Raw genomic sequence first — 22,121 nt, 5'->3', positions numbered from 1 at the left:
TCAGCTTTTATAAGCTAATTTTGGATTTGTAAACTAGTTAGTTTGTAAGGCTAATTTTAGATGAATACACACTTTAAATGGATGCACATAGGATCATTAAGGAGTTACTTACTCCCCTTGCATGGTGTACCTATACTGAATTCTCCTGCGCCACAGATTCCCTTGGTGCGCCTATAGCGCTTTTATTATGGCCCTACAAAGCATTTTTGTGTGATTATCAACTCCTTTGCACATGGTGTACCTATGTTGCATTTACTAGAGTCCTAGACGGCATTTGGCGTCCTCGACATTAGGTTTTCCTTTTGAGCGATTTTTACTGGTCGCATGTGGGATTTCCTGTGTTGAAGTATGATAGTTTATTAGAAACGGACAATAGGAAGCACAAGGGACAAATTTTTGTGCCATAAAGCACGATACCTTTCCATTCATAACGTTTACTCTCTCTAGTAGCTATAAACCCCTACACTTTTAATCATAACAGTAAATAGTTAAATCAATAAACTCAAAGAATCCAACTTTTAACTTTTAGAAGTTTATCATATTATAGGCATCTTGACGATTTGTTTAGTTTACAGAAGTACGACATAATGTATGGGAACACATGATAGCATTGTCTTTCACAAACAAGAACCTTCGTCCCAATAGTAGGAAGCCTCGCCTTACTTCCAAGGAGATTTCCTAATGGAGCACCTGCGATTTATATTTTTTGGTCCCATATCCTATCTGGCAAGTGTGATTTCACGACATATTAAATAGGGGGGGGGGCTCCAAACAAACTACGTTAGAACATAGGAGATTCCCTATTACAACAGGCTATGAAGCACCTGGTGCGATTCTATTTTGGTAGGTTGTTCCTGAAACAAAAGGGATAGGGCATGCTGACACACTCTGATAAGAGATAGAGGAATATGGTGAAATAGTGAAGACTATTTCTGTGACAGGGCCTTTCTCATAGCAGTTCAGGGGTCTTTAGCTTCCCCTATATACTCTAGCTTTTTTTATCGCATTTTGATGCTAAACGACAATTTTCATGTATCTACCTGGCATAATGTGACAATTTGTTATTTTCTCAAACGCTTTGTCTTGTAAACATATGTGCTCCAAAGCAGTAATCCTTTAGCCTGGTTTCAGAACCTTCTGAACCTCTCCCTGCTAGACAGACAATTTCTACGTGGAAAGAACACCACCCACAAGCAAAATAAAATGCGATAATGTTTTTTCCTAACTAACTGTAACTCCATTATTTTTCAAAACTGATGACTTGGCATTATTCACAGAGGGAAATATGAGAACACCAACCTCTTTTAGTTTCTATACCTCACTCAAAACAGACAATACGAAACTAGGTCATATTCGAAAATGTTCCAAGTATACTCTCATAGAATTAGACATCTGCTAAAATATAAGAATAGGTCGAACCGTGGGTTGAAGCTTGCTGGAAAAGAGGGTGCTTTCCGTTAGACGTACATTTTGCCACTATGTTCAGAAGTTCAGCCTTTTTTTTTGGGGGGGGGGGGGGTAAGGGATTTTACGTTTTTGGTATGGTGTTGTTTTATTATCATATTTTGTTTCAATGAACATTTTTGGTTTTTTATCCCATTTTGGGGAGCCTTTAGATTTCATGATGTGATCTAGCCTTGCTATTGCATTTTTCCTTATAAACTGTCATCATATATCTAAGACTAGACGATAATCTTTTCTTATTTCTCCAAAATTTGTTTTCTAACACGGAAACTTTTCAAGATATACTCGAAAAGACATACTTTTTCTGTACTCTTAAATTTTTTTGTTAATTTCAATATTTCCAATATATATTTCCAATAATTTCAATAATTTCCTTACATTTTCAAGAATTTGAAAACCTTGTTTTACGTTTCCATACAGATCTGAGAGTCATTTTGAATAAATTCATACTAGGCATTTAGGCTATTGAAATGGTGGGAAGGCTTCTGTTACTACAAATACCCGTGGGACTTGTAAACAGTATTTTCTAGAAAAATAGCTAAGCCTTAATTGATGCCAATGAAACTCGTCCTTTGACCAAAAGAACACTTTAAAAGTAATGTTTATAAATTTATTAACAATGAGACAATTGCCGACGATGAAAAACTAATTTTACTTCAAAAACCCCTTCGGAATTTCGACAAGCCTCAACCCTACCGCGAAAGACCGCTCAAAGTAAATGTGATTCATCAGCCTTAACCTCAAAATTCACCACCAGCACAACCGCTAAAACCAGAAGAACAAGATTTATCTAAAGTTTTAACAAATATCGTAGACTTTTACCTTATTTGTATAGTGAACAATGTAAAAGATTCTTGACCCATCTCGCAGAAAATGAACTTGTATTGATGGCAAAAAGGCTGAAGGTATAATCAACGGAAAGAGTTACAATCTAGTAGATTTGCTATCAGATTTAATTGCAAAACGTATGAGACTTGAATCATTGATAGTCATTTATATAAATTTTTAAATTCATCAAACTTTACAAAAAGTGTGAATGGGAATAAAAATATCTTAAATCCATTAATGGAATATGGTCAAATATCGAAAGATGCTTTTAAATCATTTTAGGAAAATACTAGCTCTCCAAGTGGGAACGATGATTTAAAAGGTCTCAAACGAGGGCGTCTTAATAGCAGCGCAGCACCTATGAGTATGCAAAAGGGTAGCGGACCATTCACACCGCGTTTACGTTCAAAATGGCTCAAGCTTTGAAACGTGTTTATGAAAATATTGGTGAGGCGGGAAGCTTGGTTTTACCCATCGCATTTGCTTGGGTCACTGGAGTTCAAAAGAAACTAGTGACATTTTTTACAGAGTGAATCCAGCTACACTTTTCATCGAAATCATAGAGTTCGTAATAGTCATTATCGAAAAACTAAAGCTTTTTACTACTTTCCCATTTTTCTTTTCACTCGTTTGACAATACCGAATGATCGACAATGGTCACGTTTCATATTCGGCCCATTCAATAACGTGATGGCTAATAGAAAAATACTTTTGTTTGTCCTGATATTGATTGCTATGTTGCTACGGTTAGACCAAGACGATTGGGTCATGAAATGGGCTATTATTGGGGATGTTCTTCAATCTCCGGATACAGTCTTGGCAATTGGTTTGATGAATTGTTTCACTCTATGTTATCCCTTCTTAAAAATATATTGCACCGGTTCCCGAAGATTTTGCGTCCTCTTTGCTACATTATTGGGGCTCTGGGAAATATTTTTAAGAAAGTGTTTCACAAAATCTCAGGTCTCATAGGCGATCTGTAGATGAGCAGTGGAGAAAATGACAAAAAGTAAAAAGTTTAAAAAGAGCAAGAAACACTTCATCACTCCTCTGTCTCCGCTCAGGTCAAAAGAGAAAAACATTACTCTTGTCAAAGAAGAAAAAGAAACAAAGAGTAAAAATTTTTAGATCGAAACAGGTTTTCCTAAAAGTTTCCTAAAATTTGTTTTCCTAGAAATGGTATATCTACCACACAAAGAATCCTGTCCTTCAGTCACCTCATCTCTAAATCTTTTCAGTGCAGATAATGTTGATGTGAGTGTAAAATATGGTTACTATGAACAATTTCATCCACAGCAACAGCTCTCTGAAAACGTTGATTTTCAAATTTATTCTAGTGAAGACCATATCATAAATTTGACTTCAACATTTATTGATGTGCATTTGAATATCAAAAAATTTAACAATGAAAATCTAAGAGCAGCCGAGGGCTAGCAAATGAAAATTATGTACCGCACAATTTTTTTTTAGACCAATAAGTGTCTACATAAAGGGAACATTGGTGAGCACAAGCAATAACCTTTCAAACTATGCATGTTACATACAATTCATGTTGATGAGTCCAATGCCCTATAAGGAATTGAGAAGTTTAGCTATTGGATATGGATGTAGAATGGATACTGATACTACAAATCTACGTAGAGATGTGACAACGGAAGATTTACACTTGGTCAAGAATACCAACCATGAGATATTTAATATTCCTTAATGGTTGCCTCCCAATGTTAATATTGATATAATGCTACAACTTGCTCTGTCCAATTTTAATTTGTGAAAAAGAGTTGACGCTGCGCTTGATGTAACAGTCTCTCATGTAAGAAAACAACAAGTCATTAGTTCTGTTACTCTGGCAATTGAGGAATTTAGAGCTATTGGAAGTAATATCAATCTGCTTGTTCAGCATACAATCAAAAATCAACGGCAAATTGTTATGGGTTTATGTACCTACACCGATTCGTCATTTATCAATGGGGAAATTCTTTCAAAACTTGCTTTGGTCTTTGTAAAAACTGCTAGTGCAATTGGATCATGGACAAATTCTCCACGTAAATTTGAAATGTTTGGACTTTCATCTCTTGCATGTGAAGTGAATGGAATTCCACTCTACAATTTATCCTTTGATAAATCCTATAGAGCCCTATATGAATTGAGAATGCAGTCCCAAGATCGATATTCACAACTATTAGAAAATGGTGTGACCGGTGAAATGTTTGCAAAAACTATGGTATCATTGTATTAGATTTGTCTGGTACTCAAGATATGAGTATTTTCCGAACGTGAACAGTACGTTTAGAATGTACCTTTGTCGAATCAATGGAGGAAAGTACAACATTAATTTCGCTTATCAATTTGAAAAATGAAAATTACCCCTGCTGGAAGTGTTCTGTTGGATTTGGCACCATGAACACAAATCAAATAATCAGTGTTTTCAATTTGGATCCCTACATGTCCAAATACAAATTCTATTGAGTTTTCTGAGATTTCCTTGACCACATTCAAAGGGTTGGCAATACTTTTATTATTGTTAATAGTAGCCCATCAACTTTAAATAAGGGACTTTGGCTATACATTTTTCAAACAGCGAAAAATGTTGAATTTTTCGATCCTCTTAGCCAGGCGTATGTATTCTACACGCCTCACATCAAAAACTTTCTTTAGCAAAGTTGAAAATCTATTATTAAAAATTGGAAATAAGTGCAAGGTTTATCAACCAAAAGCTGTGGTTTTCATGCACTATTATTCTTTGCACTATTATGTCGTGGATATACTTACAGTGAGTTTCTTAGCATTTATGTGAACAATCCTCGATTGAACGACTTTTTAGTTGAAAATATTATTTCCTACCTTTATAATTCAACGATTAAATTTACCAGTTAAATTACCTGTATAATTTATCTACCATTTAATTATGTTCAGAACAGGGAAAGGACCAGATAAGCAGACACCAAAATCAACATGTGATAGCCCCTTTGGCTTGATATCACTGGTGCATAAATTAAAGTCCACTTATTCCAGTTTTAAAGTGGAGCCTGAAGTATGGACATATGTAAAAAGCGAATCGTTTTGGATAACATGTAGATCACCGCAAGCAGCTAGAAATATCTGGGACCTAGGAGAACCAGAGAGAGATCACAGTTAAAGTCACCCATCAAAACTCAGCATAGATCTCTCGAAACGCTATCTGTGTAATCAGTCGGCATACAAACTGAAATGACAGCTATAGTATCTATTTTCACTGCAACGAAAAAGTCAGTCATCTTGTATGCTTACAAGATGATTGAGGGTTCAAGATGACTTATTTTGCAAATCAAGACCTTTTACTTGCACCAAAATATCTTCTTTTGACGTTGATTAAATAAAAAAATAAGTTTTTTTTTAAACGAAAGTAAGGAGCAACATTAAAACTTAAAACGAACAGAAATTACTCAGTATATGAAAGGGGGTTTTCCTCCTCAAGGCCTCGCTCTTTACGCTAAAGTTTGACTCTTTCTCTTAACTCTATTTTTAAAACAGTAAGAAATTTTAGCGTAAAGAGCGAAGCGTTATGGAGGAAAAGCCCCTTTCATATACGGAGTAATTTCTGTTCGTTTTAAGTTTTAATGTTGCTCCTTACTTTCATTTAAAAAATGTTTTTTTTTAATTTAATTTCAAGACGTTTTTGAATTAATGCATGTATTGATCTTGGCTCTCCGCACATAAATAATTAAAACGAAATTTGCATATTAAATAATTGCAATTAATCGGAAGATTTTAAGAAAGAAGGAGCGAGGGAGGAGGCCCAGTTGCCCTCCAAGTTTTTGACTACTTAAAAAAGCCATTAGAACTTTTATTTTTTTACAAACGTTTTCATTGGTAAAAAATATACGTAACTTACGAATTAACTTACGTAACGAACTTCTATATTCGTATGTTTTTATTGCGTATATGAGGGGGTTCAACCTTCGTCACTCTTTGACGAAGGAAATTTTGAAATTACTAAAAATACTTTAGCGTAAAGAGTGAGGTATAACGAGGGGGTAAACCCCTCATATGCGTAATAATTTTTGTTCGTTTTAAGTTTTAATGCTGCTCCTTACTTTCAGTACAAAAAACTTCTCATATTTATTTTTTCATTGTTTTTTCAAATAATGCTAGGAAATCCTGCGCCCCTTCATTGAAATTCTCTTTCTCCATGAGAAGTTTATCCATGGAAATATCCTCCCACGTAACCCCCCCTCAACTCTCCCCCCTAAACCAAAAAATTCCCCTGAAAACGTCTTTACACTTCCTAGTAACCATTACTATATGTAAACACAGTTGAAAGTTTGCAACTTGCAGCCCCTCCCACGGGGACTTCGGGGAGTAAATCGTCCCCAAAGACATAGTAATTAGTTTTGTCGACTATGGTGAATAAATGGCTATCTCAGATTTTGATCCGCTGACTTTTGAGAAAAAATGAGCATGGGAGGGGGCCTAGGGGCACTCCAATTTTTTTGGTCACTTAAAACGGCACTAGAACTTTCAATTTCCATTAGAATGATCCCTCTCACGACATTCTAGGACTACTCAGTCGATACGATCACCCCTGGGGAAAAAATACAAACAAAAAAACAAATAAACATAGGAGATAGGAGCTTGAAACTTCTACAATAAGGTTCTCAGATACGCTGAATCTGATGATGTGATTTTCATTAAGATGGTATTACTTTTAGGGGGTGTTTCCCCCTATTTTCTAAAATGAGGCAAATTTTCTCAGGCTCGTTACTTTTGATGGGTATAACTGATCCTGATGAAACTTATATATTTAAAATCAGCATTAAAATGCGATTTTTTTGATCCAACTATTGGTATCAAAATTCCAAATTTTAGAGTTTCGGTTACTATTGAGCCGGGTTGCTCCTTACTACAGTTCGTTACCACGAAGACGAACTGTTTCAAAACAATACTTTATACTTGTCGACTAGTTAAGTTTGGTTTTTTTTTTCATAGACTCCCGTACCAGATTTTGGATTCTGGACAATATCAAGAATTTTTTTGCATCCTTCTCCATTAGTGTTTTTGCAACATCCCTCATTTTATTTGAATTGGTAAGATGGATTGGCGTGAATGACATTCAACCGGTCGCTCTTTCAAGGAAGATTTTTGTTTTGACTTGTTTTCATATTGAGTTGTGTTAATGTTGATAAAAAATTTTGAAAAAAGTCATCTATCAACAGAACTGTCAAAATATTACTGACCATATGAAATTTAAAGGTAGAAAGTGGCTTGAGATCACTTTGAGCAATACAAAAAGGTAAAAATAAAACAATAACTAGGCACCGTTCTCATTCGTGTGGTAAGGTGCAAAAAGGCGCACAGAATATAGGAAAACTAGTAACAGAAATAATTTAAATTCTATTCTTTGCTATGCATGACCAGCCAGACAACAACCGTCCTAGCCGGGTGAATTGGTGCGCTGGATTTAGAATCCCTTGTCTGAGAGGGCAAGAGTTCAAATCCTAGTGTACCCGACCATTTAGTTTGGGACGGGGGTCCGTGGCGTGACTCCATAAGCTCAGCCAGAGTCGACCAAGCTCTAAATGGGTACTTGGAGAATTCTGGGGAAGGTAAATAGGAAGAGTGTTCAAAAGCACAGGATGTTTGGCCCCCCGCCCCTCTTTGCAGTTCCTGGAAGAAAGGCCAAGAAAAAGAGATCAGCACAGCTGGTAGGGACTGTAAAGTAGAATACCGTAGTCTTTGCCTTGCTTTTGACCAATCAGAGTGCTTAACCGGCTGTGTCAGTACGTCACTGGATACGGTGGTCAAAATGAATATATATATTTATTTTATAGGGTCATATTTGGTAATTTGGGCAATAAGACCACGCTGCCAATCGCACCAATGTGAACAATTAGTTACCTCAGAACATGGTTATAATGATAAAAAAAAATAAAGGGAAATATATTGTAAGTCAAAATCAGACTAACACCTTCATCCTTTTTTCCGATTGTAGTTGAAGCCTTGACTCTTTTCATGAGCAGCGGTAGCTGTTCGTATCCATGACTGCATGGGGAACTTTCTTGAGCTTGATTCATACTATATTTGTTTTCAGTATTCACCGTAACGTTTCCATTTTAAAGCTTGTTCCGTCTGTCCATCTTACTGATTTTTTCTGAACTAAAAAACCTTTCGAAGTCAACGTCGGAGAAAGAAAGAGAAAGTCAAATATGACAACAAATTTCAGATTTTCGTATAACTCGGTTACGGAAGAGTTTTTTCTTCTAAAAAACAGAAAAACAAATACCAGTAGGTAATTGAATCCATATTTTCAACATATTCAACATCGATGAGGCTTTGCTTCCACCATTCCTGTTTGATTTTGTTTCCATCCCATGGTACTTCCCCTTACTTTCGAACAAAGGGTTGGAGAGAACCAGGCCGTATACAGGGTCAACAATTTCTGTATATTGGTAAATGTCGTAAATGAAACGGATAAATGAAACGGTAAATGAAACGGAATCTGAGTTTGGGTCTGCTGCTCTATCTAGTTCTATGACTATCTATCTTAATTCTTCTGCCCTAGGAATGATGCATGGACGGATAATAGGTAGACTTATCTATTAACAAATGAACTAACATCATTTTTATGCAATCCTAATAAGGGGATTAATGCCAGATTTGCCTCTCACTCAAAAGACTATCTGTCTTAGCTTTTTCTACAATTAGCCATCGCTTGATGCCCACAACTATTTGATTTTAATTCAACGATTGTCGAATAAATGTGGGCATCAAGGCTAATTGTGGGAAAAGCCAGGACAGATAGTCCGATTGAGGTAGAGGAAAATTTGGCATTGGGTCTGCTGCACAGCTTCTGTGTAAAAAGATTCTGCAGCTCTGAAAATCTTTTCAATTGCTTCATAGGGAACACCAAGACTGGAATTTAGTATCAAGAGATAGTCATGCCCATTAGGACCCAAATAAACACTTTCGAGAGGAAGGTAAACACTTGGATCGTTCACATTAAATTATAATGCATTCGTTGACTTCATATAATCCTTCTTCGTAAAGTTCAAAGACAGTTCTTTAGTTTCAGGCGAAAAAACAGTGGCTTTTTAGCTTGAATAGTTACATTAAAATCAGTAAGCAACCACAATGCAACGAAAAAATTCAAAAGTGTACTTCATAACTGGGTTCAGATTTATGTGTAAGCTCAATGACCTTTGCTGGATTATCAACTAGTAGAAGTCTCTATTCACATCGAATAGGTTTCTCTATTTGAATTTCGCATCGATTACGGGGTAAAAGTGATCAAGAAGACACTGTTCAATCTTGACTTCGCGGACGACGTTGTCCTTCTCGAAGAATCTAAAGAACGGTTGCAGCCGCTACTTGACACTATTACCGAGAATGCAGAGAATGTCGGGCTAAATATAAACATTGACCAGTCGAAGAGCATGGCCATCATAAGCTCGCCACTTGTTCTTCATTGCAAAAACAAAGATCTAGAGCAAGTCCAGGAGTTCAAGTACCTGGGTAGCTGGATTGATTGTGATGGAGAGATTTCGACCGAGATTAAACGTAGAATTGGACAAGCTACAGGTGCCTTCAATAAATTGAAGCCTATTTGGAGAAGTAAAAAATATTCTATGCGACTGAAGCTTCGACTTTTCAACAGCAATGTACTCTTAATTCTCCTTTACGCAAGTGAATGTTAGAAAATAAACACCCAGCTTGAAAAAAGGGTCTTCGCATTTGAAAATATGAGCCTCAGAAGAATCTTGAATACAGGCTGGCAACAAAAAATTACAAATGCAGAAATACACAGATAAAAAGTCAACCTCCCGTCATTGAACTGCTGAAAAGAAGGCGGTGGACATACCTGGGACACGTTTTTTGTAGGGAAAAGAGCCACCTTCCTCAAACAACCTATGAATGGGAGCCAGGCGGTAGAAGAAAGAGAGGCCACCCCAAATATACATTGAGACGAACATATGACCGAGATCTGAGAACGACTGGTACCTCACTATTACCTGAATGGGAAGACGTCATCACTTCAGATTCAGTGCGGGACGAATGGGGAGGCTTTGTCGACGCCCTATGTGCCACCGATGGCTCTGGAGGAATTAAGATCTAAGGTAAGAAGACTCTAGTAGGTACTAAAAGTATCCATCGTTCCAAAAATTATGTGTACAGCAGCTCACACTGAAAGCCATCGAGTCTGCCCAGCCTACAAAATGTTATGCATATCAGCTTGGTGGAACTCCTGAAATTCAAGGAAAGCATGTTGCTTTTTGCGACTAAGAACATCTAAGAAACAAAAAAAGCTGAAATGTTCGGTAGCTTTTTACACTTAGCAGCTGTTCCATTTTGTCTTTTCTGAAGTTTGTTTTGTTTCATTTCCTTTTGAAAATATTCCTTATCGACAAGAAAATCATGATGCTATGGAAAAAAAATATTTGTTCAATTATCAAGAATCAAACAGTTCGTAGTAACGAACTGTAAGGAATGACCCGGCTCGATAACAAAAGAAACTTTAAACACGTAATTTTGACGCAAATAGATACATCAAAACAATCAGTTTTTATTCTGATTTTGGATTTATAAGTTTCATCAATCCTATAATTTTCATTAGTCCTACCGATCAAAAGTTACGAGCCTAAGAAAATTCACCTTATTTTCGAAAAAAGGGGGGACAACCCCCTAAAAGTCATAGAATCTGAATGAAAATCACACCATCAGATTCAGCGTAATAGAAAGCCCCACAATAGAGGTTTCAAGCTCCTATCTGGGAAAAATGTGCTATTTTGTGTTTTTTTGCCAGAAGAAAGATCACGGATGCGTGCTAATTTTTTTTCCCGAGATAATAGCATCAACCCAATGGTCCTAGAATGTCGCAAGAGAGCTCATTAAAACAGAAACAAAAGTTCTAGTTCCTTTTTATTGGTGACGAAAAAATTGGAGGGCCACCAGGCCCTCTCCCATGCTCATTTTTCCCCAAAGTCACCGGATCAAAATTCTGAGATAGCTATTTTGTTCAACAGAGTCAAAAAATCCAATAGCTATGTCACCGAGGACGGCTTGGTCCCAACTCTTTGGGGGAAGGGCTGCAAGTTATGAACTTTGCCCATTGTTTACAAGTAGTATTGGTTATTGGAAAGTATACATATATTTTCGGGGGTGATTTTTTCTGTTGGAGGGGTTTACGTGGGGGATCTTTCCATGGAGAAAATTTTCATGGGGGAAGAGTATTTCCATTAAGGGGGTGCTGGATATCCTAGCATTATTAAAAAAATAATCAGAAATTAAATTTTAAAAAAGACAAGAATTTTCAACTGAAAGTATGGAGCAACATTAAAACTTAAAACGAACAGAAATTATTTCGTATATGAGGGGGTTCGCCCCTTCGTCAATACCTCGCTTTTTACGTTAGAATATTTTTTAGTAATTTCAAAAGAGCTATTTATTCTAATTAAACGGCTTTTGGGATTTAGGGGGAATTCTTAAGGAATTGGAACAAAATTCGAACTTTAACGTAACAAGTGAGGTACTGACGAGGGTCCAAACCGCCTAATTTTATGTGTATGAGTAAGTTTCTTTCCCTCGTCCGTACCTCACTCTTTACACTAAAGTTATAATTTTATTCAATAATGGCCAATATTAACAATAATTTGTTTGTGTTATTTTTTCGGTCAATCATAGCATTTAATGTTATCTTAAACAGCTTCTTAAATATAATTTTATGTGATAATAAACCAAAGATATTGTATGTCATCGGCTTGTGGCTGTTATTAAATAATAAAAACGTTTTTTTCCAACTGAAAGTAAGGAACAACATTAAAACTTAAAACGGGCAGAAATAATTAAGTATATGAGGGGGGCTCCTCCCTTCTCAGGGATCGCACCTCACTCTTTACGTTAATGTCTGACTTCGTGATCTAATTATTTAAGAATGAGTCCTGACACATAAGTACCGTTTAATTATAATAATAAGTTTTTCCTGAAATGTTCCTAATTTTAGAAAAAAGGGAAAACACCCCCTAAAAGCCAAGTGATCTTAACAAAAATCACACCATCAGATTCAGCGTAACAGAGAATACTACAGAATAGGTTTCAAGGTCCTATCTGCAAAAATGTGGAATTTTGTATTTTTTGCCAGAAGAAATATCACGTATGTGTGTTAATTTGTTCGTTTTTTTTCCTCAGGGGTGATCGCATCGACCCAGGGGTCCTAGAATAACGGAACAGGGAGCATTCGAACGGATATTAAGTGTCCTAATGCCCTTTTTGAGTGACCAAAGAAATCGTAGGGCAACTAGGCCACCTCCCTTCCCCCACTTTTTTCCACTTTTCCCACTTTGTCCCATCACAATTTTGAGTTAGCCATTTTGTTCATCCTAGTTGAAAGGCCCAGTGACTATGCCTTTGGGTATAACATGACCCCTCACCCCACAGCACCAGAGGAAAGGTCTTTAAGTTATAAAATTTGCCAATTGTTTACGCGTAGTGTTTGTTTTTGGGATGTTTGCATACTTTTCAAGTAGGGGGGAGGACAAGTTTTCTGTTGTGGATTTTTCCACAGGGGAATTTTTCATGGGGAGGGAAGTTTCCAGGGAGTGAACTTGTGAGGGTAAATTATACACTGCGGGAATTTCCCCAAATTCTTATAAAAAATCTTTTTTATGTATCTTGCTTTCTCTTTTCCGTCTCAATTTTACGCGCGGAGTGGTTAAGAGTAATAGTCCGGAGTAAATTTTCACGGGATTGAATTGTCTAGAGGATATTTCTATTGTGAGGGGGTTTCTCAGTGGAGGTGGGGTCACGTTTCTGGGTATCATTTAAAAAACTATAAGAAATTAAATAAAAAAAAGGTTTTTTCAACTGAAAGTAAGAAGCAACATTAAAACTCAAAACGACCAGAAATTATTACGCATATGAATGGGATTGCCCCCTCCATAACACCTCGCTGTTTACGCTAAAGTTTGAGCTTTGTCCCAATTCTTTAGGAATGACTTCTGAAACACATGGGCCGTTTAATTAGAATAATAAGACGCTTTTTTATAAGTACTTAAAAACTTTAGCGTAAAGAACGAGGTGTAAGGGAGGGGCGACCCCTTCATGTACGTAATAATGTCTGTTCGTTCTGAGTTCTTATGTTGCTCCTTACTTTCAGTTGAAAAAACTTTTTTTTTATTTAATCAAAAGAAGCGGCAGGGAGGCTCTGGTAAAAGGAGAAAACAAGGAAGTTTTCATGAAAATAACATGATAATTGCTCTTATTGCTCTTATCCTATTGTTCGATATTACCTTTCTAGATATTATTATTCGATATTAATCGATATTATTATTCGATATTATCCGATCATTAGATATTTCTGATACTTTTGGGCTTGAAATGTGCAAAGGGCTGTATAGTACAATTACGATATAAACAATTGGTTTCTTACAGCAAGTCTTGATTTACTTGTGCAGTACCTTTGTACCTTTGACTGAATGGATCTCTAATCTGCATTTTTACCAGGTTTCCTTCAAAAGATTAGCACTGTTGAAATAACTTTGGAACCCTCTTCTATTGACTTCTTGGTCAATTTAATTGTTGTTGTTGTTGCCTCCTAGAAGGCTCTATCAAGCATAGGCAAGAATTCAAACACAATGAACTTGTGAATCGACTGTGTAAAAGATCCTTAGCTCCCTTTATGGCTCGTCCAGACCATCAGCCTTCTGGAAAATGGAATGGAACTTCCGCCTTATTCTCCTCTTCTGGGAAGGAAGTGGATTTTCTAGTCCTGAAAACCTAAAAGTTCCTTAAAATGTCCAGAAGACTTGTAAAAATCTTCAAAAGAAAGTTAGCCCCCACAAGACCTCAAAAATCCCCATTTTAGCGGGAGATCCTTAGAATGTAAACACACAATACAGTCCTTTGCCGAATGAAGGATTCGACTGAGGACTATGAGAAGGCTGAGGGTGGTATTTCTTAAGAAAACAAAATGAAAAGCTTAAAAAAAAGCAATACTTAACTGCCATCTATTTAACAAGCTTTGACCGAATAAGCACAAGAATCCAATGGCAATATTCCTCTTAGTCCGCTTTGTATTTGCAACTGAAAAGACAATTTTTGACAGCAACAAACTTTTTCACTGAACAATTGCGAAATATTTTTCCTGCTGAATTTATATGTCCTTTTCTTTGAGAAATTCTACGAAAATTTTGCTGAAAAATTGAAAATAATGAACCTCTGTCCTTTGATTTGCGAAATTAAAAATATTTAACTTATTGAACTGACCATCATTTCACGAGAATTAGAGATTTATATAAAGTAATTCTGTTCATTTAAACATTCAAGTTTTTCGCTACTCTATTTCTGCTCTGTTGTCATAGCCATTAAAATCCTAAAACAACAACAGAGAAGCAGCACAAGTTACATAAGGGAATAGTAAAAAAAAATTGTTTGTATCATTTGAATAAGAAGTGTCCAGAAATTCAGCTTTTTGTTGAAGGGTGGGGGGACCCAATAAATAATCCAACTGTAAAAAGATCCCGAATTAGAGTTTTTTACGTCGGTTATGTGAGGCTATCGTAGGGATTTACTTAGGTTCAATAAGAATGTAAACTTGGTTCTGATTTGTGTAATGTCTTCAAATGACCGATCATATAATATGTTAAAAAATATAAATAGTATGTATACAAAATATATATTTTTTACGTATTTTTCCATATTTGAATTGGTTTGTGCTTACTGACCTTATTTTAAAGAAAATTCCTCATTTTGCTGCATGCATTCTATCACCTTCTATTCCTTGGATTTTTTGATGCATTTATTCTATTACTTTCTATTCCTTGGATTAGATTTCTTCATTCTGCTGTTCAATTTTCACTTTTAATTAGTCTATTTCTGCTGAAAGGCTTTCTACTCTGGCTTTGTTTTTGTCATTCTGCTTATCATACATGGTTAGTTGGTTATTCAGGATTGAGACATGGTTCACATGGTCTATCTCTAAATTTTTTGTATTCACAACACAATTCTTCAATTCTTTCCATAATTTTCTTAAGTATTTATGCAGAGTCTCATTATCCTTACTGAAACAAGTTTAACACGATTTCTTCGAAATTTAAAAACAAAATAAAAATTCTCCAATAAAAGAGAATAAAGCTCAGAGAAGCCCAGTCGAAAACTTCACCAAAAACCAAAATCGAAACAACTTAACAAAGTCCAGGTTAAACGTGTCATGCATTAGGAAATATAAATGTTATTTAATATAGGCTGAATTAAGTCTCAAGGTAAAGAAGACGCAGGACGCCTTACCTTGGTTTTTCAGTTGTTTTTTTTCAAATATTTCCAAGACGACTGCATGTGGGGTAACAAAACTACATACGCAAGTAGAATGCTAGATGGCAGGTCTACACGGTGCTGTATGAAGAGAAGCGCTTGTCCAGATTCACCCCACGTCCGAACCAACCCCACTCTCCTCTAATGCTGTTCTGTCTCTATGATATTAAATGGCCAGGAAAACCCTAGATTATATTTCGACATATACTAATGAAAAGTGACAATCAAAAATAAGCAAGAAATGATTACATATCCGTGAAATTTAGATCCAATCGGTAAAAAACTAAACTAAGGAATTTGTTTTACATAGAAGTTTTCAAGGACCGTAAATCATAGGTAGCACAATAGATGTTGAACGATGTTGAAGAAATTAAATTATTATTATTATCACTTTATTGTGTTTGTTTTAGACCTTGGTACTTCGTATAGAAGGAGTTGTCTTAGAAACTTCAAAAATGCCTCATTCGATTAAAAACTGAAGAGCACAAGGCCGTTTTTAATAGTCAAAAGTGACTGGAGGGTGAATAGCCCTTTCCCCAAGCTAATTATTTCCCCAAGCAACACATCCAATCAAAATTTTGAAATAGCCATTTTGTTCCACGTAGTTGAAAGGTCCGGAAATCACGTCTTTGAGGAGGATGACAGCCACCCCACAGCCTTCAAGGAATGGGTTTAAATTGTACACTGGGGGAATACAAGGTTCTTATAGAAAGGGAGGCCAAAATTTGTTGATTGCCAAAAAATTGCTCAGTTGGACATATACATTTTATACCTTTTGTCTTTAGATCGAAAGGGCATACAATGCTCTTATAGAAAGGGTGGTCGCATCAACTTTGGAAGGGGCTCCTTGGATTGGTAACCAGAAGTTCTAGTGCACTTTTTTTAGTCAAATTGGTTGAAGGGAAGGTACCCCCCCCCTTCCCCCCAAAAAATGTATTTTCCCCAATGTCATCCAATTGAACTTTTTAGGTATCCATTTTATTAAAAATTGTCAAAGGATCATATAACAAGTCTATTGAGGTTCAAAAAGACCCCAGAGCCTAGGGGTAAGGGTTCTAAGTTCTGCCCTGGAGGAACTAAAGGTTTTTATGACAGGGATGGTTGTATAAACTTCAGAGTTGTCTCATTTGGTTGAAAATTAGAAGTTCTAGTTCCATTTTAAGAGTAATGAATGATGGAGGGCAACTAGCAGTGAAGGAGATGGGGGGGGATCTCTTATTTCCAAACGGTTCTGATTGAAATTTTGAGAAAGCCATTTTTTTCAAAATATTCCAAAGGAAGTAAAACATTGTTTTTGGGGTTGAGACATCCCCGTAGAGTACTGAGCAAGGGTCTTAAGTTGTGCCCTGGAGGCATGTAAGGTTTTTATGGAATGGCTGGTCGTATAAACTTCAAATGGGGCCCCTTCCCCTCTCGCCCATCATTTCCAAAGAGATCCAATCATAATTTCGATATTCGTTTCAAGTTTGTTCTACATAGTCAAAGGGTCAAGAAACGATGTCTTAGAGGATGACAACCGTCCCACAGCCCTTAGAGTTTGGGTATTAGTTATAGCCTGGAGGTATATAAGGTTTTACGACCTTAAGTTAATATGACCACCTTTCTATGCAATGAAAAGAATTTATTTTGCCTTTATACAACTTGCAGAATTGATATAAAAGCGAAGAAAAGCTCACTAAATATTAAAGAAGCATAACCCTACAAAAGTTTGCAATTCCATATGTAAGCATCATATCTATACTAACTAAAATAATTAGAAGACTATTTGGTTATATTCCTGATAGGTCTTGGGTCTGCTTCAATTTTATAATGTTTATATTTATTTATTTAGAGTATGCAGAAGACGATAGCTATCTTAAAATTCTAATCGGATGTTTTGAACATGGGCAGCAGAAAGGCCTGGGAGAGGGCTGACTACCCTCCGATCACTTTTGATTAAAAAAAAGACACTAAAACATTCAATTTCCAGTCGAATTGAATTAACACAAGTAGCTCACTAGTTAACATATGGAGTCCTAAAGTCAACAAAAAGGAAGCAGAACCTTTGGAAAGAGTTAAAAAAGACCGAATAATGCTAAGTCAGAAGCAATTAAGTAATACCGCAATATGCTGAAATCAATTATGAGCAGAGCTAAAACAGTATATTTTACAAAGAGATTTGTTGATTGTGGTAAAAAAATAAAATAGACGTGGGACGCGATTAAAGAAGTTAGTCGGCCATCCATGAAACCAGAAGGTCTCCCTAAGTCTCTCATTGTAGACGACCAACTTGTCACAGAAAAAGGCCAAATACAACATCATATGAACAAATTCTTTGCGGAGATAGGGAAAAAACCGCTAATAGCCTTTCTTATTTCTCTGTGTCACTGTCTTGGAAGCAGTTCTTAGGTCCCTCGTGCTTGAAATCAATGGTTCTTGGGGAGGTTACGGTGCAGGAAATTAGAAGTACTGTTTTGTCTTTAAAGTATTCTTCGGCACCAAATTTCTGCCAGAGTAATTAAACATATCCTCCCATCGATTATCATCCCAATTTGACATTTTATTGGTAAGTCATTTCAACTAGGATTATTTCCCCAACGTCTTAAATTGGCGCGTGTGATAGCTCTCTTTAAAGGAGTAACCATGAGGATCCTGGGAACTACAGGGCGATCTCTCTTTTGTCAGTGTTCGGCTCCATAAGTCGCCCCCTGGATCGACACTTGCGATTCCTGGGGGTTCTTTTGGATGACAATTTATCGTTTAAGTGGCATGTTTAAAAACTAAGATTGAAAATGGCAGTCACGAACACTTGGCTCCTTTAAGAGACAGATGAAAAGTTTCTTATTGAAGGTTTCTTATTAAATGTTTCTTATGGTTTAATTTTTTTGGGGTTGTTGTTTTGTTGGCGTTGGATCCTCGATGACACAGAGAATTTTAAAAGGCATTTTATTGTCAGGTGATGCGAGGGTCACCGTTTTGTGGGGACTGCTGGTGAGTTGATTTCTCTTCCTTATAGATTTATATCTAGATGTTTTTTTTAGTATCTTTATGCTACGTTTTTTGATCCTTTATTTATTCTATGCCTTTTCCCAAATAATGGGCCATTGAACCCTTTGGGACGTTGTTTTTATTATTGTTACTTCATGGAAATAAATGGAACTTGAACTTGAATTAACTTTATGACGACACCTTCCATAAGAAATGACTCTTGGGAAAACTATAATAAATAATACCTTGAAGCCTTATGGCCTTTTATTATTGGTAGTCCGTTCTGTTTGTGGACAAGAAGAGTTTAGAAATTAATTTTAAGACAAATAAGTTGTTTTTAAGACTAGAAATGAAATACGACAGTTTATGTGTAGGGGCAAAGAAGTGATTTTTCTGAACGAGGAATTCGACCAAAGGAGTAGTTTCACTTGCCAATTTGTCAGTGATGGCTGTACACTTTGACAAAAATTGTATCTTTTATGCAAATTGTATCTAATGTAGGAACAACGAAGTTGCTATAGTATGACATCATAAGCCAGAGAAGCAACTTTTCATAAAATGCTTGAGTCATATCGCCTGGTACACGAAGACATAGTTTGTGTACAATTGAAATAAAAAATCAAAGCCAATCTAAATTTGGAATGCAACGTCATGAAAAAACCGGTATTTTGCCTGCGAAATGGAATTGCGTAAGAAAATCTATGTATTTAGAATATTTTTGAAGAAAAGATAATTGCATAAATATTCCCTTCTGGTTTATTTTGAAAATATTATGTTTTTATAAGAAAATTCTGTTGTACAATAAAGTTTTCTTTGTCGAAATAGAGGTATATATATTTTTCAATTCAGCTTTATATGTTCTTCTGTTCACTTAGAATTATACAATGAAGATTTTTGTTAAAACCTTGACTGGAAAGACTACTACGCTTGATGTAGGGTCATCTGATACTATTGAGAATATCAGAGCAAAGATTCAAGACAAAGAAGGCATTCCTGCTGATCAGCAGCGTCTGATTTTCGCTGGCAAGCAGCTTGAAGATGACCGTACTCTGTCCGATTATAATATTCAAAAAGAGTCGACACTCCACATTGTCCTTCGATTGAGAGGTGGGATGCAAATATTTGTCAAAACCCTAACTGGAAAGACAATAACTCTCGAAGTAGAGCCTTCAGATACTATTGAAAACGTCAAAGCAAAGATTAAAGATAAAGAAGGCATTCCTCCTGATCAGCAGCGTCTGATTTTCGCTGGCAAACAGCTTGAAGATGGCCGTACTCTCTCTGATAATAATATCCAAAAAGAATCGACACTCCACCTTGTCCTTCGATTGAGAGGTGGGATGCAAATTTTTGTCAAAACCCTAACTGGAAAAACAATAACTCTCGAAGTTGAGCCTTCAAATACTATTGAAAACGTCAAAGCAAAGATTCAAGATAAAGAAGGCATTCCTCCTGATCAGCAGCGTCTGATTTTCGCTGGCAAGCAGCTTGAAGATGGCCGGACTCTGTCCGACTATATCATCCAAAAGGAGTCGACACTCCACCTTGTCCTTCGATTGAGAGGCGGGATGCAAATTTTTGTCAAAACCCTAACTGGAAAGACCATAACTCTCGAAGTTGAGTCTTCAGATACTATTGAAAACGTCAAAGCAAAGATTCAAGATAAAGAAGGCATTCCTCCTGATCAACAGCGTCTGATTTTCGCTGGCAAGCAGCTTGAAGATGGCCATACTGTGTCTGATTATAATATCCAAAAGGAGTCGACACTCCACCTCGTCCTTCGATTGAGAGGCGGGATGCAAATTTTTGTCAAAACCCTAACTGGAAAGACCATAACTCTCGAAGTTGAGCCTTCAAATACTATTGAAAACGTCAAAGCAAAGATTAAAGATAAAGAAGGCATTCCTCCTGACCAGCAGCGTCTGATTTTCGCTGGCAAGCAGCTTGAAGATGACCGTACTCTGTCTGATTATAATATCCAAAAGGAGTCGACACTCCACCTCGTCCTTCGATTGAGAGGCGGGATGCAAATTTTTGTCAAAACCCTAACGGGAAAGACCATAACTCTCGAAGTTGAGCCTTCAGATACCATTGAAAACGTCAAAGCAAAGATTCAAGATAAAGAAGGCATTCCTCCTGATCAGCAGCGTCTGATTTTCGCTGGCAAGCAGCTTGAAGATGGCCGTACTCTGTCCGATTATAATATCCAAAAGGAGTCGACACTCCACCTTGTCCTTCGATTGAGAGGTGGGATGCAAATTTTTGTCAAAACCCTAACTGGAAAGACCATAACTCTCGAAGTTGAGCCTTCAGACACTATTGAAAACGTCAAAGCAAAGATTCAAGATAAAGACGGCATTCCTCCTGATCAGCAGCGTCTGATCTTTGCTGGCAAGCAGCTTGAAGATGGCCGTACCCTGTCCGATTACAATATTCAAAAAGGAGGCGAGAGATGTATGGTAAAGAAAAATTGAATGAGATATGGATGGTAGATAGAATGAAAGAGACAAATTTCCTGAGTATTAAAAGGATAGCAAGATTTGTAAGGATTGCAGCGGCACATCGGGAGCGTTTTCTTTAAATAGTATTAATTTGTTGTTTGTTATCTAAATTAATATGGCCCATGGGTTTCTTCTCGAATAAATTATTATTATTACTAGCTGTTGGGGTGGCGCTTCGCGCCCCCCAAGCCCCCCCGCGCGCGTAAGTCGTTACGCACCATATTAGTTACGCGCCATTGTAGTTGTGTCCCTGTGTACCACCTATGAATATAGATAGATTTATATATGTGTTTTGAACTACGTAAAACATGCGAATATACAACATTCTTGGCTTTCCCATTGTCTGTGCATATACAAAGCCTTATGTACTTATAATGACGTCATATGCAAACGCTCTTTTTACAAACAAACAAACATGCATACACACAACTTCTTCTTATATAGATAGATAGATAGATAGATACAATACAAATTAACTGCATGAAACTTGCGAATATACAACATTCTTCGCTGTCCAATTGTCACTACATATAAATAGATTGTCAGGTTTACCGACCCTCGAACATGCAACGTACAATTATCCATGGGAAAAACAATCAGTATTAAGATCTATACCACATTTTTCTAATGATTGACCTTGAGCTTTGTTGATGGTGATTGCAAATGCCAATCGAATTGGGAATTGCAATCTTTTAAATTGAAAAGGCAGATCCGTTGGAATCATGGGAATGCGAGGAATAAGAAAAGCCTCGCCCTCAAAAGGCCCTGTCAAGATTGTGGCCTCTATTACGTTTTCCATTGTTTTTTTACGGCAAGTCGCGTGCCATTGCAAAGCTTTGGTGGGTTGATATTTCTTAACAGTATTATTGGTGCGCCTATTTTTAGTTGTAGCACGTGTGGTGGAAACCCTGAAAGATCCACGGAATTTAAAAATTCAGATGGATAATTAACCGCCTCATTTGGTTCCAAAACTGTGTCGACTGACTTGTAAAGGACTGCCTGGTCTCGAATCCTGGTCAAAACAATATTGTTGATTTCGTGGACGTCTATATTTTTGGGTGCAAGAATCGCTCTTTCACT

The 22,121-nt window shown here is 36.7% G+C and overlaps 1 pseudogene; it reads left to right on the top strand.

Annotated features, from left to right (window-relative positions):
- Positions 1–19,406: 19,406 nt before the first annotated feature.
- Positions 19,407–22,121, top strand: part of LOC136033097 (polyubiquitin-C-like) — a 63,439-nt pseudogene continuing 60,724 nt past the window's right edge.

Source organism: Artemia franciscana, chromosome 11, assembly GCF_032884065.1.
Source record: "Artemia franciscana chromosome 11, ASM3288406v1, whole genome shotgun sequence".
NCBI classification, from domain to species: Eukaryota; Metazoa; Arthropoda; class Branchiopoda; order Anostraca; family Artemiidae; genus Artemia; species Artemia franciscana.
This window is presented reverse-complemented; position numbering and strand designations above follow the sequence as displayed.